The sequence below is a fragment of the Lathamus discolor genome, chromosome 10 (genome assembly GCF_037157495.1).
Source record: "Lathamus discolor isolate bLatDis1 chromosome 10, bLatDis1.hap1, whole genome shotgun sequence".
NCBI classification, from domain to species: domain Eukaryota; kingdom Metazoa; phylum Chordata; class Aves; order Psittaciformes; family Psittacidae; genus Lathamus; species Lathamus discolor.
The window spans coordinates 6,513,049-6,522,173 of record NC_088893.1 but is presented as its reverse complement, the minus strand read 5'-3'; positions in this window follow the sequence as shown (position 1 = coordinate 6,522,173).

Below are 9,125 nucleotides of genomic sequence, written 5' to 3'. Positions count from 1 at the left end.
TTCCCTGCCAGTAGCTGCCTGCATTGCCATTGCACTGCTCGTGTGGTGACAGCACCGTGCACCCTGCAGCAGCCAGGATGCTCAGAAAGAAGCCAGACCAGAGCCTGTCTCTCATGTGAGCTGTTTTCATTTCACTACTGGCCATCAATGCACTTGGAAATCTCCTGCCATGCTTGTGAAGCTGAAGAGACACCAGTTCCCACTCCCAAAGCATCCCCTGGGAAGGAAAATGGGAGAGGGATGAGCACAGGCACCACGATGCTCAGGGCAAAGACCCTCTCTTGTGCACAGCTCCGTGCGATACACAGCATCTCTTACGTCCATAACCAGCAGCAGAGGCGGCTTGGGTGGCACGAGGGCAGCTTGGCTCGCTCCCCTCCAGCACTGAGCAGGGCTGAGTGACAGGAGCCTGGCTGCAGCATGGATCTGGGCCAGGACTGACATGTCAGAGCATTCATTCAGGTTTTTCTCATATGGATAAAAGCAGAAACCATCAGCACTTGCACTGGAATGCCCTGTGATTGCCTGACAGCAGAAGCCAACCTCAGATACAGTCGCGCAAACACGGAGCAGACAACGCGAAGATCTAATTATAGCGAGAAGGAAAGCAGCCATCTAACCAAGGCAAAGATCCTGGTTTCTACCAGCAGACTCCAAGTGGGAGGCGGGAGGATAAAAGAAACAGGAAAACGCTGCTCTGGGCTGACTCATGGCTCACTTGACCCCAAGGAGCAACCGTCCCCGTGTGCTGGGTGAGCGCACTCAGCAATGACAGGCAGGTGTCACATCGGTCCACCTGAGTGCTGGCAGGTCCCTGCATCACCAGCACCCTTCCTTCCCCTGATAGAGTCATTTCAGTTCCTCTTAACCCAGGAATCAATATGTAACACAGTGGAAGAGCATCCATCTCTGCAGGATGGGCTCTAAAAGGCTTTAAAGGACTCACTCCGGGCTCTTGTATGCTGTCAGGGCGCATCCTTTCACCCCAGCTGCAAACCTGCTTCTCTAGCACTTGGAGGCACATCAAGGTGGCAGAGATTGCTTAGCAGCTGAATGACTGCCCTGTTTCTTCTCATGTACTTAGGGATATATAGCAAGTAATGGAGCTGATATTGTGTGGGATTGTCTTCCCGGCCAGGCTTCGAGGATCTCAAATCAGGTTTCTGGATGCTATCATAGCAGCAATAACACGGAGAAATCACTGATGCGTCAGGAGAGAGCGTTGTGCCTGCAGCAGCTGGGGTAACCCTGCAGGGGACACAGGATGCTGGGTGCCCATGGAGCTGCAGGAGCCCATAAGGATGCCATAAGCACCCCTCAACCCGCACCATTCCCAGACTCTCCTTGCTGCAACCACTCCCCGCTCCGCTGGGGTGTTTTGAAGCACTTCCCTCCCTGCTCTAGCTGCTTCATGAGCAGAGCCCAGGCAGCCCGTGTGCTTTATACAACCGAGGATGATGGTTGGTTTGAGTTCGCTCTGCTCACAAATAAGTGGGGCTGTGATTTTATCCCTAAAACAAGGAGTAAAAAGTTTCAGAGGAGGAGTGAGAGACCCTTGTGGGAGGAGGTGAATGAGGGTCTCACAGTGGCTGTTCTGCAGGAGTTCAGCTGGAGGCAGCAGCAGCAGCAGCTGCCTTGTGCCCAGGGGAAGTGGTCATCCACTAACCTGACTTGGGGTACCCCATCCCCTCCAGGCTGGGCCTTGCAAAGCCAGGCATCTCCAGAGCTGTGAGCACATGTGACCCTCTCCCAGTGGAGTTTCCTCCCCAGACATCCTGCAGCCAGGCTCACATCCTGCCCTGGACGTGCCATGTCACCGCGGGACGCCTGGCACTGCCTGTCACTGGCCTGACACACGCACAGGCTTCCTCCAAGAGCTGACGTCCTCTGGGGTCTCGAGTCAGGGAGCTGCTGCCGCTGCCAGTGCTGCAGAACTGGTCCAAGAGGAGTGATGAAGTGGAAGCAGAAGCAGCCGGTGCCAGTGCCGGGACCCGCTGCGCTGGGTGAGTGGTGTGTGTGTCCTGCCAGCGCGGCTGGGCTCCCAGAGCTGTCAGGTCGGATGGGAAGTGCCACATCAGGCTCGTCAGGTCACATCACGGGGGGAATGCTGCAGCTCAGCAGCTCCTGGCAGCTACAGATTCCCCCGGGCTTTGGGGAAATGACACCTTGTGGCTCAACACAGGGAAGAGGGGTTGTCAGTGGGATAGGTGATGGATGGGCTTCACACCTACATGGGTCCAATGGTGTTCTATCACCCATTAGTAGAAGCCAAGACTGCCTGATATCGGTGAGTGCCCATGGAGGAGATGTGGCCGCTGCCAGCACTGAGACTGTGTCACTGTGTCACATAGTAGCTTGTCTTGTCAGGTTTGGAGGAGAAGCCAAGTGCGTGGCAGGTGATGTACTGTGATGGATGTCCTCCTCACACGATTTCATGCCAAGCCTCTGGGCAGCAGGCAGGGAGAAGGGCAGGGATATGTGAGGGCAGCAGCATTACACCAGCTGGCTCATTCATGCAAACCTGGAGCGTGGTCCGCAGCGTGGTCATGGGCTTGGAGACCTTAGGGGTGTCCCAGTCCTGTGTTTACCCCATTGCACCATCTGTTCCGTACCTCTTGCTGTGACTTTTCAACCCTCCTGTCTCTAGCAGGTTATTCCAGGGCTTGTAGCTTGTTCAAACCCATTTCCCTTTGTGCCAGTGTCACCCTTTAGCTCCTCCATCACTCTCCCTGGAGCATTCCTGGGGAGCATGCTTCCCTCTGAGCTATCCTGGTGGGCAGACAGGGAGAATCCTTCCGGAGATGGGAAAGGGACCACAATGGGAGGGTGCTGGAGGGAACAAAACTGTTCCTAATGAGGCCTCACTACCGCACTGATGGGCTCCTCTCTCCAGGAGCTATTGCAGCTCTGCTCACCACTGGCAGTGTATAGCCCTTTGGTGGATGCCTCCCCAAGCAAGCTCCCTGTGCTTTTCATTTACTTCCATCTCCTGCTGAAGTTCCTGCATCAGTTCCTAAGTACCTGACCTCACATTTGTACTATTGAGTTTCCTTCCAGGTCTCCTGCGCAGCCTTTAAGGTCACCCAATCACTTCTGTTGGATATTCCACTGCTGCCATGCATTGCCGTTCCCCTTTGAACCCTCAACAGGTTTTATCAGCAGCCTCTTACCTTTTGTGCAAAGATCATTAGTAGAAATATTAAGCAAAATCAGACCCCAAATGGATCTTTGAGAAACTCCATTAGCAGCCTGCCTGCAGCTTAGTGCTGGCTGGTTTAACACTATCCATCGCTGCCTCCCCTCCAGCCATTTCCCATCTTGCCCTCGGTCCTTATCTTTGTCTCCATTAATCCCCATCTTCACCAGTTTAATTAATAATTTCTCATGTGCGTTACATCAAATGCTCGACCGAGGTCCAGGGAGATGAGATCTACTTCACCTCTTTTGTCTGCGAAAGCAGATACTTTCTTGAAGCAAGCTATCAAGCCAACCTGCTACCGTGTGCCTTTGGTAAATCCAGGTGCTGTTTAATCCTGTTTTCTGTTTACTTCAATGCTTTTAATTACATTTTCCTTTCAAGTCTATTCTAAAGCCTGGCCTGCTGCTCAGGTCAGGCCTCAAGTCGTCTTTCCTCCAGCTCCTGTTTCTCCCTGTTTCGGGTTAGCCAGCTCCCCAGCCCAGTGCAAAACTCCTGTGGGCATGAGCGCTGATGTGGTTTAGAGGAAGAGAGTTGTTGGAAATGCAGCATGGGCAAGGCTGGATGGCTAGGAGAAGACTTCCAGATGTGACCCACAGCCAGCTGGGACCCACAACCAGATGTGATCCGTAATCAGCTCTGACCCACAGCCAGCTACAGTGGTGTCCTGCTCTGCAGTGGGAGCTGGAAGTCTTTCCAGGAAGGAGTCTATGGCTGGTGGGAGCAAACAGACCATGAGTGCTAGGAGCATGGCTGCTCTGGAGCAGGGACCTATGATGCTCACACCCCCATGGCAAGCAAACATTTAAACCTTTAGTCCAAGGGTCAATCCCACCACGTGCTGGCAAGCAACAGGGTCCCATACAGAGGAGCTGCAAGGTCTCCGTACAGAGAAGCTGCAGAGTCCAGGCTGACATGTGTCCCCAGGAGGTGACAGTGCCAGTTCTTGCTGCTGTATGCAAAGATCACGTATCTGCAGGCATGTTGCTGTGCTGGAGGTTTCAGAGGGCACCAGAAGGCTTTGGGCTTCATGGGATCAAGCTTGGTGTGTTGGACCAGGTCAGCCATCAGATGACACCAGGGTAAGGCTGGAAGGACCCACACCATCCCTGCATCTGATTTCAATACCTATGGAGAAGAAACTGAAAAAGGAAAGCATGGATGGTCATCCAGGAGAGAGAAAGTGTGGACAGTTGTGAGAGAAGATGCATGGTGACCTCAGAGCAGCCTTCCAATATCTGAAGGGGGCCTGTAAGGATACTGGAGAGGGACTCTTTGTCAGAGGCTGTAGTGATAGGACAAGGGGTGATGGGTTCAAACTGAAACAGGGGAAGTTCAGGTTAGATACAAGGAAGAAATTCTTCACCATGAGGGTGGTGAGGCACTGGCACAGGGTGCCCAGAGAAGTGGTAAATGCTTCAGTGCAGTGTTCAAGGCCAGGTTGGACAGAGCCTTGGGTGACATGGTTTAGTGTGAGGCATCCCTGCCCATAGCAGGGGGTTGGAACTGGGTGATCTCAAGGTCCTTTCCAATCCAAACCATTCTATGATTCTATGACAGCACCCATGTACATCCCTGCTGAGGGAAGCCACATGCCTAACCCACCCTGCAGAGCCCGGAGAGGAGAGACTGTTAGCAGTATATGGAGACTAAGGAGGAAGGACCAGAGGGAAGTGTGCAGCACAAGAGCTGGACACCATGATATTACCCTCCTTTACAGGGCTTTCCTGAGCTCTCCCAAACTTTCCACCTGCTGGAAACCAGTGCAGGGATGCTCTGTGCCCACGGAGTTGTGCTCATTAAAAGTGGCTGATAACACTGCTCTGCCGCTTTGTGTTGGCATTTCTAGAAGCTGTTGAGCTGCTTCAGTAGTGGGATGCTGTCCTCCTCGTGCACCTCAGGCTGCTCAGCCTGGCTCAGCTCATGTATAATCCATGGGACTGCCCCAGAATGTTTAACCCAGAAAAGTGATGTCTGGAAGACATGTGATAGCTCTTTATAAAGGCTTTTGGGGAGAAGGAGAGGGAGGGAAGGGTAAACACCAGCAGGGCAGCTTGTTATTTAAACTACAGGCCAGCGCTGGCACAAGAGCAAATGGGATAAACTATTCATGAATGTATTTGGAGTAGAAATGGGAAAAACTGCTGAAGCCATCAGAAGATGAGGGAAAAGCTTCCCAAGAGCGGCGAGGGGCTGGCTCAGAGCCTCATGGGCTGAGCAGGTCACCCTGCTCCCAAGGGCAAGGAGGGAGACTCCCACACCCCACGGGTCCACACAGGAGGAGCTACACCATGTCCTGCTGCCCCCCATCCCACTGCCCTCCTCAGGTGCCACCAATGCCCCACAGGGCTTGTGCTGTGCCTTGTGGGGCTCAAAGCTTTCCCCTGGAGAGGTGGGAGAAGACTCGTGGGGAACAGCACCCCTGGAATGATCATGTCTGCACAATGCACTGTCCTTATTTATCCAGCTCAGCTCTTCATTTCCTTTGCTTGAGAGATGGGAAATTTTCCTTTCCTATCTGCAAGAACCCTCTGTTCCATCAGGACAAGCACAATTACTTTAAATTCCTAAGCTTTTTCCTAGGAAAGGGACCCCTCACATGGAATTGGCTGCAGCAGTGAGGGACAGAGGTGAGGGTCACTTTGGGGAAGAGGAGTGGAACTGGACCCACCAGCTCTGTCACCCAGGAGGGGACAGAAATCACTCCCAAGGAGCTATTGGGATTTGGTAAGAGGCACTGGTGATGGGTGAGAATAGGGTGTCCCACATGCCATGACATGACCAAGACTCACACCACTACTGCAAAATCACATCCCTGTTTGCTCCTGCCCGAGCTTAGCATGGACAAGCTCTTTCCCATCTCTTGATAGGTCCCAGTGTTGCATAAGGGCATCAAATGTCTGCAGCAGCAGCTACAACAAGCCCTTTGCTCAGAAGATGCACTTCAGATCGGAGACCCTCAGACACCCCCACTCCTGCACCATTGCTGCCCCTGTTCCTCCATCTTCCACTCCCTTCTCTCTGCACTCTCTTTTCCAGATGGGATAAAAGCTCTGCTGGGTCTTGCTCCTGACCTTGAGCTGATGGATCCATGGAGAGGTTCCACAGACCCTGCACCCAGCTCCCGGCAGGCTCACCCACTGACATTGCTGTGCAGAGTACAACCAGCGCGTCATCTTCCAGCTCCAGAGAACGCTATCCTGGATCAACAGAAGTGCCTGTGAACCAAAGACTGTGTTTGTATTTATGTGTTGGAGGTTTTTATTCAGCAACATATGTTTAGTAGCAGATGCTTCCTATGGGAATGTGACCAAAGAAGGGATGCCTTTGACTGACCCTCTTTCCACACTGTGCAGACCCAAGGGGAAAATGGAGAGCAAGCATTTGTTTTCAGAGGTTCAAGAAGCTGCGTTTCCACCCTGACAGCCCCTTCACCCTGCACAAGAAGTCTCTCTGCGCCTGTAGAGATCCGTGCTTACCAGCTCCGGTGGATAAACAACTGTGGCCTCTTGCCAGCCTGCGTTTATCTCATAGCAAAACTCACATCCACATTATATACAAACGAGGTGTAGCCTAGGATCTTCTGGTTAGTTCCCAGAGCAGCCTGGAGTGCTGGAAACATCGCACATCTTTGAACTAGGGAATGAAAGAGGCAGAGGAGTTCCTGGAGCTTCCCCAGAGCCTGAAGTTTGGACACTAATAGTTTAGATGTGCTCTTCAGACAGTATGAACTTGTCAGCTCTTCCTTTTGACTGAACCAGGCCTGGACCCTGAAGCCCAGGGTCAGAGGGAGCTCCAAAGTAAAGAATGCGCATGGGGAGCAGCTCCCCCCAGGTCCAGGAGCACATCTCAGTCCATGGGCTGCTGTCCTACTCCCCACGTGGATCTTCTTCCATTTCTCCCCTTCCTTGCCCCTTTCATGTTTAATTCTGTATTTAATTTATTGTGGAGGCACGGTATGTACCTGTGTGTACCAGTATGGGTACACAGATGCCCAGATCCCAGACAGGCTCTTGGTCACCTCTGGAGTTTGTCCATTTGACTTTGCTGTCTCCGGAGTCTGCAGCCATGTGCTGAGGCTAAGCCATGTGCTCCAGGCTAAAGACACAAAGCCCTTCTGTAACCCAGTTGGTACAACATGTTGGAGCAGTGCGTAACTTGTTAGAGTCCTGAGCCGAGTTCTGCCTTTCCCTGCGAGCGATGCCCGGGTCTCCTGCACATGTGCTGTGCCTCACTGCCTGCAGAAGCAAATCTGCTGGAAGGGAAAAAGGGATTCTCTGCTTCTGCCTGTGCCACAGCGGCATCAGCTCCAGGGCAGAGCCTCCAGCAGTGAGCTGCAGCCCTGAGAGCTGCTGAGTGGAGCAGTAGAGCAAGAGCATCTTCTCCCTCAGCAAAAGGAGCCTGGACTTTGTCACTTCCCATTTATCAACAAACAAAACCTGGACGTTCAACGTTGCAGTCTCCAGCCTTCTCCTGCTGACTCCTTCGTGCTCCCCATTGCCACCTCCAGATAGAAACCTGCAGCTGGGGGGTCAGCAGGTCTTGTACCCCCATCCAAACGGGCCTGTGCACGGTGATCTTAAGGTCCTTTCCAACCCTGACTGTTCTATGATTCTATGACTCTCTCAGCAATTGCAGTGTACAGGCAAGCACAGGAGCAGGGTTTGTCAGAGCAGAACTCAGAGCTCCTCACTGTTGGATAGCAATGCTGCAGCTTGCCTGTTGAGCTGTGACAGAGCTCCTCATGCAGGTGAACCCACGGGCATCTGCAGGCAGGAATGATGCTGGGAGAGGGACAGTGTGGCATCAAACATCCTGCAGAAGGCATGGGCAGAGATGTGCTTTCTGTGGTCTAGATGGGTTTGCTTGCTTGGTTTGGGCATACAAGCCTGGTTCCCTGGGATAGCTTAATCTATGCAAGGAGTTTTGCTGGTATAATGTGGTGGTATTTGTGTACCAGCAAAGCACTTCCATAGAAAATCCCAAATGAGCTTATTATAAACTAGTAGCTTAACCATGATGCTAACCTCAGCCAAGTGGCAAGAGGCAGCTCCCTGCTCATATAACCTTTTCTGTGTACATTTGTCCCCCTGGTTTTCACTAATGAATTATGATCAACCAAAACATGCAGCCTTACAGCTTGACATCGCAGTGATTTGCTGTCCATCCAAAGGCTTTCAGGGACAGCAAGGGAAAGTGGCTGGATCTGTGGGCCTGCAGAAGACAGGAGCATCCTCTCAACAAAAGCAAGCTCCTTGAACCATAGACCCGTTCAACCCAGCACCCTCCTTCAGGAGGGATCCCATGGCAGCAACCAAACCCCAGGAGAGAGGACAGATTCCTCAGCTCAGGTCCTGGAGTCACATTTTGGAAAGAGAACTCCTCTGGGATGCCTGTCAAAGCCTGTCTGTGACATCTCAGTCCCCTGAGGGATGAAGAGCTGCTGAGGAGCCTTGCAGCCCAATGGCTGGAAAGAACAATGCTGCCAGGAGGCAGCAGAAAGGTGCAGTGCAAAGGGCTCCTCTGGTTCCGTGCCACTACCTGGTGCTCCATCCCAGGAGGCTGTGATCGTGCCCTCGCAAGCTCCAGAGGATTCTGCTCATTCTCCCTCAGCAGACAATGCTAAAACCCATGGTCCTCTTGAAGAATCACAAAATGTGGCCACTGGCAAGCACAGGGAGGAATGCACAATCCTTGCTTCAGGTCTTGTGATTGTTACTAGCACAAGTGCACTTCCACAAGCTGCTTTGGTTGGTTTCTTCATAACAATCTGTCCAATTCTGAACATAAAGCCCCCCATATCATTTAAGCTGATGCCAGCACAAAACCCCTGTATCTGCAGAGTTGCCTGTCATTTAGACCTAAGGTTTTAAGGCACTCCAGTCTTCACAGACACCTTTGCCTGTTGTGCTCCACACAGCTCCCACCT